The sequence below is a fragment of the Salvelinus namaycush genome, unplaced genomic scaffold (genome assembly GCF_016432855.1).
Source record: "Salvelinus namaycush isolate Seneca unplaced genomic scaffold, SaNama_1.0 Scaffold1185, whole genome shotgun sequence".
Taxonomy (NCBI): domain Eukaryota; kingdom Metazoa; phylum Chordata; class Actinopteri; order Salmoniformes; family Salmonidae; genus Salvelinus; species Salvelinus namaycush.
The window spans coordinates 17858-30504 of NW_024057881.1; the positions used below are offsets into that span (position 1 = coordinate 17858).

The window sequence follows — 12647 nt, forward strand, 5'->3', positions numbered from 1 at the left end:
AAACTCCACAGCAGACCGTTGATATACAAGGGTTCAACGTGTGCAAACCCAAGCCAGTGACATCTTTACAGTCGCAAAGGACATTGTTCCCCACACCACCACAATCCGAAGCAGCTGTCACCTATGAAGAATCCGTGCCTGGTCCCAGCCGATATAACCTGTACAGCGACGGGGCTACCGTGTCGTCCATTGCGATGATAATCCCTGTGATGAAACAGTTGATTATATGCGCCACGTGTAAAAAGAAGTTCAACAGAGCGTTCATCTGTAACAACTACTTGATTCAGCTGAACAGGCCCGTGCAATGTGCTTGGGGCTGTGTATTGTGCAGAGTGTGTTACAGTGAACAAAGTGGTTGTCGCCTTCACAATATATCGTCCACAAGGAGAGAGAGACAGAGAGAGAGAGAGAGAGAGAGAGAGAGAGAGAGAGAGAGAGAGAGAGAGAGAGAGAGAGAGAGAGAGAGAGAGACAGAGAGAGAGAGAGAGAGAGAGAGAGAGAGAGAGAGAGAGAGAGAGAAAGTGAGAGAGAGAGAGAGACAGAGAGAGAGAGAGAGAGAGAGTGAGAGAGACAGAGAGAGACAGAGAGAGAGAGAGAGAGAGAGAGAGAGAGAGAGAGTGAGAGAGAGACAGAGAGAGAGAGAGGGGGGGATAGAGGAGAGAGAGAGAGAGAGAGAGCGAGAGAGTGAGAGAGAGACAGAGAGAGAGAGGGGGGAGGATAGAGGAGAGATAGAGAGAGATAAATAGAGAGAGAGAGAGAGAGAGAGAGAGAGAGAGAGACAGAGAGAGACAGAGAGAGATAAATAGAGAGAGAGATACCACTCTAAGCACCACACCCTTGCCAATTTTCCCTGCTCTGGAGAATGTAGGAGACTGGGATCTGGAACTCAACATAGATGATAAGTTCAAGACTGACAAGGAGGTCAACGTCCATGTGCAGCTGATTATGAATGAGGAGCAATCCTCTGGAGTTGACACCCTGCCAAGAGGTATGTATATTACCATGTGCAGCTGATTATGAATGAGGAGCAATTCTCTGGAGTTGACACCCTGCCAAGAGGTATGTATATTACCATGTGCAGCTGATTATGAATGAGGAGCAATCCTCTGGAGTTGACACCCTGCCAAGAGGTATGTATATTACCATGTGCAGCTGATTATGAATGAGGACCAATCCTCTGGAGTTGACACCCTGCCAAGAGGTATGTATATTACCATGTGCAGCTGATTATGAATGAGGACCAATCCTCTGGAGTTGATACCCTGCCAAGAGGTATGTATATTACCATGTGCAGCTGATTATGAATGAGGAGCAATCCTCTGGAGTTGACACCCTGCCAAGAGGTATGTATATTACCATGTGCAGCTGATTATGAATGAGGACCAATCCTCTGGAGTTGACACCCTGCCAAGAGGTATGTATATTACCATGTGCAGCTGATTATGAATGAGGACCAATCCTCTGGAGTTGACACCCTGCCAAGAGGTATGTATATTACCATGTGCAGCTGATTATGAATGAGGACCAATCCTCTGGAGTTGACACCCTGCCAAGAGGTATGTATATTACCATGTGCAGCTGATTATGAATGAGGACCAATCCTCTGGAGTTGACACCCTGCCAAGAGGTATGTATATTACCATGTGCAGCTGATTATGAATGAGGACCAATCCTCTGGAGTTGACACCCTGCCAAGAGGTATGTATATTACCATGTATAGATATATCTGTCTATGTCTATGTTATACTACAATGACGAGCCCTGATCATGTAGCTGGACTGACAGTGTTCTCTTCCCGCGCAGCGTTCAACCATCTCATCACAGTGAATGACACCATGTCCTTCAGGTACTGGGTAAGCAAAGCAATGCCAGAAGAGGTGGCCTACAGATATGTCTGTATCCCTCATGTACCTGGGTTCTGGGATCACGTGGTGGGAACCCGTCCCCTTCCCAGAACGGAGAAGCTGATCGGACCTGATGACTCCTTACCGAGATTGTTCAATGTGTCACTTGGGTCCTACAGGTTTCATTGGTGCTGTTTTGTCTTGAAGAAACAGATCATTTTGACTATGTGGTGCACTTCGTTGCCCAGGAGAGGGCAGTCTAAGGTAGTCACAGTTGTTGACAACACACTGAGAAACCTCACCTCGAGCATAGAGTTTAGAAGAATGGTATTCTATCTTTGTAGGTGGTTTACAGCTCAGTATGTGTCACCACAAGACAGGCGGCTTAACCTTGTGTTAGATTGTAAACCCAGTGAAGGTGCTACTTTGGTCCATGTCATAGCTTTGTTGGCCTCCAGGATTGGGATGGAAACAGTAACACCTCACCTGGCCCAGCAACGGGCCAAAGATGATAGCAATTACTGTTTCAATGGCAGGAATGCCAATAGCATGTTCACATGCCCCTCAGATGGTAATTCAGGAGGTAATTACATCGATATTGTTGAGGAGTTTAGCTCCTACCACAACAGTGGCGATGATGGTATTGGTCTCACTCGCGTGATACAACCATAGAGTATTACAGTTTCCTTTAAAGTAGAGCAATGATGTTTGTATATTGTTACCAATTTCATGTTCTCAATTTCACGTGTGTACGATTTTATACCTTACTTTAATCGACCATATTACACCTGGGTAATGTGTATACCCTTTGTACCTACCCCTTTCTACGTTTGTATCAGCCAACCTTATATATCTATTGCCTTGAAATAAAATATGTCTTGCATATACATATATCTTGGTTGTGTTTATTTGAAAGATGACAATTGATGTGACAGTAATTGAGAATGAACTGCCTATGATCGGGTGCACATCTATGTGGATTACTCAGTAGACACTGGTTCTGTGTTGCATTCCCTGCCTTAGTTCTACGCGGCCAGGGTCCGTTATCACCGCCAGAGGAAATCAGAAGCTAGTTCATTCAGCACAGGGATCTATCTGTGTACTGTCTATTTAGAACTTACAAAGGAAGGTGCTACTCGCCTCCCTATGTCAGTGATCCTGCTGGTGTTTCCATGTGATAGGGTAGTGGGGTATATGGTATCACTGTCGTCGTCGCTGTCCTCATCGTCGCTGTCGTCCTGGTAGTAGTGGTAATAACCACCACCTCGGTTTAGGTTGCTCAGGGTTGTTAGCCTGTCTCAGCCTGTTGCTACACAGACAACATAAGGCTCTGAACAGCATCCAGACCATCCTGGAGGCTCGGCTCATAAGCTGCGCACTTTGTAAGTATACGGGAAAGCACGTTGGTATCGTGAACCAGACATCAAACGCTTGATAGTCCAGACACCTTGGGCTATCCGATAGGACCGTGCAGGGAGATGACGAGAGCTACTACGAGCGGGTCCAGAGAGCATCTTTTCCGTTGCGAGAAGGAGCTTGCCCGAAGCCGCTCTGGAAGACAGAGGGAGCTCCTACGTATTAGACATCTTCAGAAAACGTGAGTCATCGTGAAAGGGTTCAGTGTGACAATGTCGACTACGAGCGTTACGGGTTGATCCCTATCCATCGGGACGTCAACTCCTAGGCTTACGTAAGTAAGGGTTTGGAAGTAAGCATTTCAAGGTAATGCCTACACCTGTTGTGTTTGATGCAGTTGACAAATACAATTTGATTTAATTTCATTTTAACTATGCGTTTAATACACTTTATGTTGGTGTTTCTTTTATTTTGGCAGATACAGTACATGTACTGTATGTCTTTTTGATAGTTATTTTTGTAGAAACTATTGATCCTCTTTGGGTAAATTATGCTCTGTTGTATTTTAAACATTGAGAGTGGGCTCCTGTGGTTGGATTAAAAAAATAATAATAATTGTAAAAAGTATTTATTTTGTATTTGTTTTGCCCCTAGGGCCCCCTACGGGCTTGGTCCCAGCTCCTGAATCACACATTTTACTAGTCACATTTATTTATTATGCACTTTATATATTTTTATTAATCAATTAATTAAACAAGTGGCCCCCCTACCTCCTCTCCTCCCCATCTGACAAATAACAAAGTGTCCGCAGCAGCAGGCCTCTACACTCATTGAGAGTGGGCTCCTGAATCCCCCTGTGGTTGGCGGTTGCAGTAAAACATAAATATATACAACATACTGTATATATTTTTATTTCTCCGGGGCCCAGGGGCAATAACCCAGGTAAGCCAGCCCTTCCTATGTCAGAAAATAGCCAAGGCCTATTCACCTTATTCCTATGTGTTTCTGGATCAATCAATACAATTTCTGAATCCTTAAAATGTACATTTTGGTGTCTTGAAGTTTCCTATGACCTATAGGCCGAGGGAAATGCATTCATTTTGCAATGTATTAGCCTATTTCTTAGGTCTATAGAATATTTACTACACAAGTGAAATATCAACATCAGTCATGTCGATTGTATAGGATTCCAGCGCCTTGACAGATGCACACACACCACTGTGGTGACACGTCCCCTATATGACTATCTCTGTCCCCACGTTGTAATTGCCCTCCCCCACTCCACTTTACCGCGCAGAGCCAGAGAGGGAAAATCACTTTCATCTGGAGAAGCTCGTCCGTTAACACGGGGCGGCCCATCTGCAGGTCCCCGCTGTTCCTAAAAGAAAGGTGAGCAATATCATATTTTCAAGAATTGAAATGATATGGAAAGTTATTTTCATGCTGTAGTACAATTCCACCACCATAAATCGTTGTATTGGTTTATGAACTATGTTAGCCTAGTTAGCTTGTTTGTTGCTAGTGCTAATGTTCGCTCACTATCTAGCTAATGCACTAGTGAGCCAAGTTTGTTGACATTTGGGCGGGTAGCTTGATTAGTTAACATAACTGTTGATAAAGAGACTGATATTTTATGGCTGTTTCAGTCAATTCTATCAGTGTGGTTATAAGTAACATGCATAGACAGCTAAATGGGACACGTGATCCCCATAGATGAACTTGAGTAGGTAGCAGTTTGATAACATTAGATGGTGTTAGTTTAGCGAGCTAAAGTTGGCTGGCTGGAAACCAGGTGTTGTGCACCCCACCTTGCATCTCATAGCAGAGTGGAAGAGGGAAAGTCACAGATGGAATTTTTTACTGCTTCTAACGTGCTTGTTTTGTAGTCATCTAACAAACATACATTATGTCTCTTATAAATTGTAGGTTAAGCCATGAATGTTGATTGTCTGACAGCCTTGGTATAGTTAAGCAGTAAAGCACAAGGAAAGGTTGAGGACTGTTCTTACGTAAGAGGCAACGCGGAGTGCCTGCCTGGTTACAGCCCTTAGCCTTGGTATATTGGCCATATACCACAAACCCCCGAGGTGCCTTATTTCTTAAATATACCACAGTTTCAGCCAATCAACATCCAGGACCCAAACTACCCAGTTTATAATGTCTGCTTTATTCCACAGATTAAGGATTTGAGTTGGCCTGACGGAGAGATCTTCCAGGCGACTCCGGCCCATGGAGGATGCAGAGCATCACATCAGATCAAACATTGATAAACCAGTACTTTACCAGCGTTTTATCAATATCTTTAAAGGTAAGGTGAAGATTGAATATATTTCTGACAGTCCTAAATATGACAGCTATGAATTAGATGAATCAGATGTACATTTTAGAGGTTAGTGGGAAACAGTGAATTGGGATATATGGGCACAGTCACCCAGGAAAAAAGGTTTAAAGGAATAGCTTGCCATGTCTTTGTATTATGGTCATAGGATTCTTAAAGGTCCACTACAGTCACACGATGCTCCATCTGAAATCTCCTTCCACCTGAAAAGGCCAACCTTGAAAACCAATCATTGGTTTAGAAGACAAAGTAAGAGTGACAACTGAATCTAGCCTCTTGAAAGACAGAGCAGCGCATCCCCCTCCCTAAACCCCCTGCTGCACACCTGAACCTCATTTGGATTGGCAGTGATATGTGTGAGATCACTTTTAGACAGTGTGAGGTCATTTTATGAGAACAGTTGTTTTTGGAGAAGCTTGGCAAGTTGAATGGGGTGATCATGTGACCGGAGTGGACCTCCAGACAGTGATTATTCTCTGTAATAATTGACAAGCACAATGCAATATCTCCTAATGTTTGTATTTTGTGTCTGCTAAGGACGGGGAGTTTTTGCCACTGAATTCATATCCAAAGGAGACTTTGTCGTGGAGTACCGAGGTGAACTGCTTACACAACAGGAGGGCGAGGTCCGAGCTGATCACTACAATGATTCTGCAAAGGTGTTTCTTTTCCATTTCCAATGGAAAGGAAGAACATGGTGGTAAGTAGGATTGATGAGAACAAAATAAACATATTAATGCCTTTTGAGATCTAAAAAAAGCAACAACATTAAAATGGAAACAGACATTTAAATGGTTGGTGGCACAATATGCACTGTTGGCCTATCTCAGGCCCAGATCCTAATTTGACCTTGTCCCTGACCTAAACAGTAAGGAACAATATTAGTCTTCAAACCAACTGGTTCGCTATCAGAGCATCTGCACTCCTTTTTTAAACAACAGTTAGGGACTTTTCTGCCCCTTTTCTGAAATAGAAACCCTGTGCTGCAATATCTTCATTAAACTGTGACATGTTATGTTTCTATGCAGCATTGATGCACCTGAAGAAGACTCCTCCCTTGGGAGACTCGTTAATGATGATCACTAAAGACTCAATCTCAAAATGAAGGCCATACAAGCAAACGATGAGCCACACTTGTGCCTCATCGCGACTCGAGATATTGTAGCTGGCGAAGAGTTGACTTATAGTTACAGGGATTCAGACTGGCCATGGAGAACACAGGTGAGGAACTTTTTTTTTTTTTAAAGATGCTAGATGAAATTACCACCCATCTTCATTAAACACAGGACAGGTGCTTACTTACAAGCCCTTAACCAACAATGCAGTTCAAGAAATAGAGTTAAGAAAATATATACTAAATAAAATAAGTCAGCTTTTGCAGACACGTCTCGCCCCGCATCAGTATAGAAAGGGACCCTAGCAAACTGCATCACCTTTGTGGGGAGACTAAAATCATCAAATCTTGTTGCAAAGTTACAATGTGTATATCATTGACCGCTAGCCAGAAATAGCAATGTTTTTCTTTCTTCCTCGTTATGCAGACATAAGCACACCTGGCACCATCGAGGTGCAGCTGTTTACTTTCTACACGGGTTGTTATTTTTCAGTTTCGTCCTAAGAACAGATTGTAGTGGTAAAATAAAAAGGGATACATTTTTTTTGGTGCCATTTAGGTGAAATTAATCTCCAAGCTTCACTCCAGTCAAAACGGGCTTTGCGAGTGTTTGATTCCATTCATTTGCTATGGGCTGGCGCTAGTGCTCCAGCTTATTTGTATTTAAAACAACTTTTTAAACTTTTATTTAACTCGTCAAGTCAGTTAAGAACAAATTCTTATTTTCATTGACAGCCTAGGAACAGTGGGTTAATTACCTTGTTCAGGGGCAGAATGACAGATTTTTACCTTGTCAGCTCGGGGATTCAATCTTGCAACCTTTCGGTTACTAGTCCAACACTCTAACCACTAGGCTACCTGCCTCCCCAGCTTAGCCAACGTTTGCTTGCCATTTTTCTTCCTTGACCTTTTCCATTGTCCAGCCAGCCTTCTATAGTTACCCACTGTATTGTCCAGCCAGCCTTCTATAGTTACCCACTGTATTGTCCAGCCAGCCTTCTATAGTTACCCACTGTATTGTCCAGCCAGCCTTCTATAGTTACCCACTGTATTGTCCAGCCAGCCTTCTATAGTTACCCACTGTATTGTCCAGCCCAGCCTTCTATAGTTACCCACTGTATTGTCCAGCCAGCCTTCTATAGTTACCCACTGTATTGTCCAGCCAGCCTTCTATAGTTACCCACTGTATTGTCCAGCCAGCCTTCTATAGTTACCCACTGTATTGTCCAGTCAGCCTTCTATAGTTACCCACTGTATTGTCCAGCCAGCCTTCTATAGTTACCCACTGTATTGTCCAGCCAGCCTTCTATAGTTACCCACTGTATTGTCCAGCCAGCCTTCTATAGTTACCCACTGTATTGTCCAGCCAGCCTTCTATAGTTACCCACTGTATTGTCCAGCCCAGCCTTCTATAGTTACCCACTGTATTGTCCAGCCAGCCTTCTATAGGTACCCACTGTATTGTCCAGCCCAGCCTTCTATAGTTACCCACTGTATTGTCCAGCCCAGCCTTCTATAGTTACCCACTGCAGGGAAAAGGTTTTGGGGGGGCTCATGGAGGAGGAGAAAAGAAAAGCAGTCAATCTTTCAATGATGTCAATAGCTGTTTTATCCTCCCTGTAGTCCACGTTAAGTCCAAGTGATTGATGATGTCAATAACTGTTTTATCCTCCCTGTAGTCCACGTTAAGTCCAAGTGATTGATGATGTCAATAACTGTTTTATCCTCCCTGTAGTCCCACGTTAAGTCCAAGTGATTGATGATGTCAATAACTGTTTTATCCTCCCTGTAGTCTCACGTTAAGTCCAAGTGATTGATGATGTCAATAACTGTTTTATCCTCCCTGTAGTCCACGTTAAGTCCAAGTGATTGATGATGTCAATAACTGTTTTATCCTCCCTGTAGTCCACGTTAAGTCCAAGTGATTGATGATGTCAGTAACTGTTTTATCCTCCCTGTAGTCCCATGTTAAGTCCAAGTGATTGATGATGTCAATAACTGTTTTATCCTCCCTTTAGTCCCACGTTAAGTCCAAGTGATTGATGATGTCAATAACTGTTTTATCCCCCCTGTAGTCCCACGTTAAGTCCAAGTGATTGATGATGTCAATAACTGTTTTATCCTCCCTGTAGTCCCACGTTAAGTCCAAGTGATTGAATCATGTCAATAACTGTTTTATCCTCCCTGTAGTCCCACGTTAAGTCCAAGTGATTGATGATGTCAATAACTGTTTTATCCTCCCTGTAGTCTCACGTTAAGTCCAAGTGATTGAATCATGTCAATAACTGTTTTATCCTCCCTGTAGTCCCACGTTAAGTCCAAGTGATTGATGATGTCAGTAACTGTTTTATCCTCCCTGTAGTCCCACGTTAAGTCCAAGTGATTGATGATGTCAGTAACTGTTTTATCCTCCCTGTAGTCCCACGTTAAGTCCAAGTGATTGATGATGTCAATAACTGTTTTATCCTCCCTGTAGTCCCACGTTAAGTCCAAGTGATTGATGATGTCAATAACTGTTTTATCCTCCCTGTAGTCCCACGTTAAGTCCAAGTGATTGATGATGTCAGTAACTGTTTTATCCTCCCTGTAGTCCCACGTTAAGTCCAAGTGATTGATGATGTCAGTAACTGTTTTATCCTCCCTGTAGTCCCACGTTAAGTCCAAGTGATTGATGATGTCAATAACTGTTTTATCCTCCCTGTAGTCCCACGTTAAGTCCAAGTGATTGATGATGTCAATAACTGTTTTATCCTCCCTGTAGTCCCACGTTAAGTCCAAGTGATTGATGATGTCAGTAACTGTTTTATCCTCCCTGTAGTCCACGTTAAGTCCAAGTGATTGATGATGTCAGTAACTGTTTTATCCTCCCTGTAGTCCCACATTAAGTCCAAGTGATTGATGATGTCACTCAATAAACAAACCTCAGCTACAAATTCCTCATCAAGCATTTACACCAGTATTGTCAGGACCCGGTAATCATTTACACCAGTATTGACGGGACCCGGTAATCATTTACACCAGTATTGACGGGACCCGGTAATCATTTACACCAGTATTGTCAGGACCCGGTAATCATTTACACCAGTATTGACGGGACCCGGTAATCATTTACACCAGTATTGACGGGACCCGGTAATCATTTACACCAGTATTGACAGGACCCGGTAATCATTTACACCAGTATTGACAGGACCCGGTAATCATTTACACCAGTATTGACAGGACCCGGTAATCATTTACACCAGTATTGACAGGACCCGGTAATCATTTACACCAGTATTGACTGGACCCTGTAATCATTTACACCAGTATTGACAGGACCCGGTAATCATTTACACCAGTATTGACAGGACCCGGTAATCATTTACACCAGTATTGACAGGACCCGGTAATCATTTACACCAGTATTGACAGGACCCGGTAATCATTTACACCAGTATTGACAGGACCCGGTAATCATTTACACCAGTATTGTCAGGACCCGGTAATCATTTACACCAGTATTGTCAGGACCCGGTAATCATTTACACCAGTATTGACAGGACCCGGTAATCATTTACACCAGTATTGACAGGACCTGGTAATCATTTACACCAGTATTGACAGGACCCAGTAATCATTTACACCAGTATTGTCAGGACCCGGTAATCATTTACACCAGTATTGACAGGACCCGGTAATCATTTACACCAGTATTGACAGGACCCGGTAATCATTTACACCAGTATTGACAGGACCCGGTAATCATTTACACTAGTATTGACAGGACCCGGTAATCATTTACACTAGTATATGTTGGGTTTGTTGTGGCGGCAATTGCAGAGAAATGCAATGATCTCCTTCCTAAACTCTCATCCTCTCTTGAGAGCATTAGGCCTACCCTTACTTAGTATGTATCCCTTATTACTATCAATGGCTACATCAAGCTTGTGACTCTACAAACTTGTTGGATACATTTGTAGTTTGTTTTGGTTGTTTCTGATTTATTTTATGCCCAATTGAAATGAATTCTAAATAATATATTGTGTAATTTTGGAGTCCTCTTTATTGTAAATAAGACTCATGTTTTGTAAACACTTTTGCCTGCCCCCACCCCATTGGATATGTTTCATGCTGAATGTCCATCAGTCAGCTACCCTCCCCTTAGTCAGCTCCTGAACAGTGGGTTAACTGCCTTGTTCAGGGGCTAAACAACAGTCAGCTAGCCTCCCCTTAGTCAGCTCCTGAACAGTGGGTTAACTGCCTTGTTCAGGGGCAGAACAACAGATTGCTACCCTCCCCTTAGTCAGCTCCTGAACAGTGGGTTAACTGCCTTGTTCAGGGGGCAGAACAACAGATTGCTACCCTCCCCTTAGTCAGCTCCTGAACAGTGGGTTAACTGCCTTGTTCAGGGGCAGAACAACAGATTGCTACCCTCCCCTTAGTCAGCTCCTGAACAGTGGGTTAACTGCCTTGTTCAGGGGCAGAACAACAGATTGCTAGCCTCCCCTTAGTCAGCTCCTGAACAGTGGGTTAACTGCCTTGTTCAGGGGCAGAACAACAGATTGCTACCCTCCCCTTAGTCAGCTCCTGAACAGTGGGTTAACTGCCTTGTTCAGGGGCAGAACAACAGATTGCTACCCTCCCCTTAGTCAGCTCCTGAACAGTGGGTTAACTGCCTTGTTCAGGGGCAGAACAACAGATTGCTACCCTCCCCTTAGTCAGCTCCTGAACAGTGGGTTAACTGCCTTGTTCAGGTGCAGAACAACAGATTGCTACCCTCCCCTAAGCTCAGGACAACATCTGTGGATGTCATTTTTCTACACTGCTATCTAGAACCTAAAAGGGTTCTTTGGCTCTTTCTGCCCCACAGGATTGTGGGTGTGTACTGAGCATTAGCCTACAAAATAGGTAATGGAATGATTACAAATCATCAGGACATGATTGTACAGCTATTGGTTTAGTATGTAAGAGTTGATATGTTGGAGTAAAACAGGTCAGGTTTTCAGTGATCAGACAATGTATTCAGTAAAACAAATGTATCAATTCTGATTTGATTTTATGATTTCAGCTCAAACAAATGCTTGGATATGATTCTGAAGACTCAATCAGCAGCATCGAAATAACAGAAGATGAGTATGTGTCAGGAACAGAAAGTGAAAGTGAGAGCAGCATAGATATCTCTGAATGTACATTTGATATTTTTGTACTCCAGGGAACTATACTGTACCCTTATTTCTACGTGTCTGTATGCCTGTCCGCCCGTCTGTCCCTCTTCCTGCCTGTCCGCCCATCTGTCCCTCTTCCTGCCTGTCCGCCCGTCTGTCCCTCTTCCTGCCTGTCCTCCCGTCTGTCCCTCTTCCTGTCTGTCCGCCCGTCTGTCCCTCTTCCTGCCTGTCCTCCCGTCTGTCCCTCTTCCTGCCTGTCCGCCCGTCTGTCCCTCTTCCTGCCTGTCCGCCCGTCTGTCCCTCTTCCTGCCTGTCCGCCCGTCTGTCCCTCTTCCTGCCTGTCCTCCCGTCTGTCCCTCTTCCTGCCTGTCCGCCCGTCTGTCCCTCTTCCTGCCTGTCCGCCCGTCTGTCACTCTTCCTGCCTGTCCGCCCGTCTGTCCCTCTTCCTGCCTGTCCGCCCGTCTGTCCCTCTTCCTGCCTGTCCGCCCGTCTGTCCCTCTTCCTGCCTGTCCTCCCGTCTGTCCCTCTTCCTGCCTGTCCGCCCGTCTGTCCCTCTTCCTGCCTGTCCGCCCGTCTGTCCCTCTTCCTGCCTGTCCGCCCGTCTGTCCCTCTTCCTGCCTGTCCGCCCGTCTGTCCCTCTTCCTGCCTGCCCGCCCGTCTGTCCCTCTTCCTGCCTGCCCGCCCGTCTGTCCCTCTTCCTGCCTGTCCGCCCGTCTGTCCCTCTTCCTGCCTGCCCGTCCGTCTGTCCCTCTTCCTGCCTGTCTGCCCGTCTGTCCCTCTTCCTGCCTGTCCGCCCGTCTGTCCCTCTTCCTGCCTGTCTGCCCGTCTGTCCCTCTTCCTGCCTGTCC

At 44.7% G+C, this 12647-nt stretch overlaps 1 long non-coding RNA gene across 1 annotated transcript; it reads left to right on the forward strand.

The window, feature by feature from the left end:
* Positions 1-4504: 4504 nt before the first annotated feature.
* LOC120036020 lies at positions 4505-6120 on the forward strand. The gene is made up of 3 exons (XR_005474396.1): positions 4505-4589; positions 5378-5508; positions 6076-6120. It is a non-coding gene; the product is annotated as an uncharacterized LOC120036020 (long non-coding RNA).
* Positions 6121-12647: the final 6527 nt, after the last annotated feature.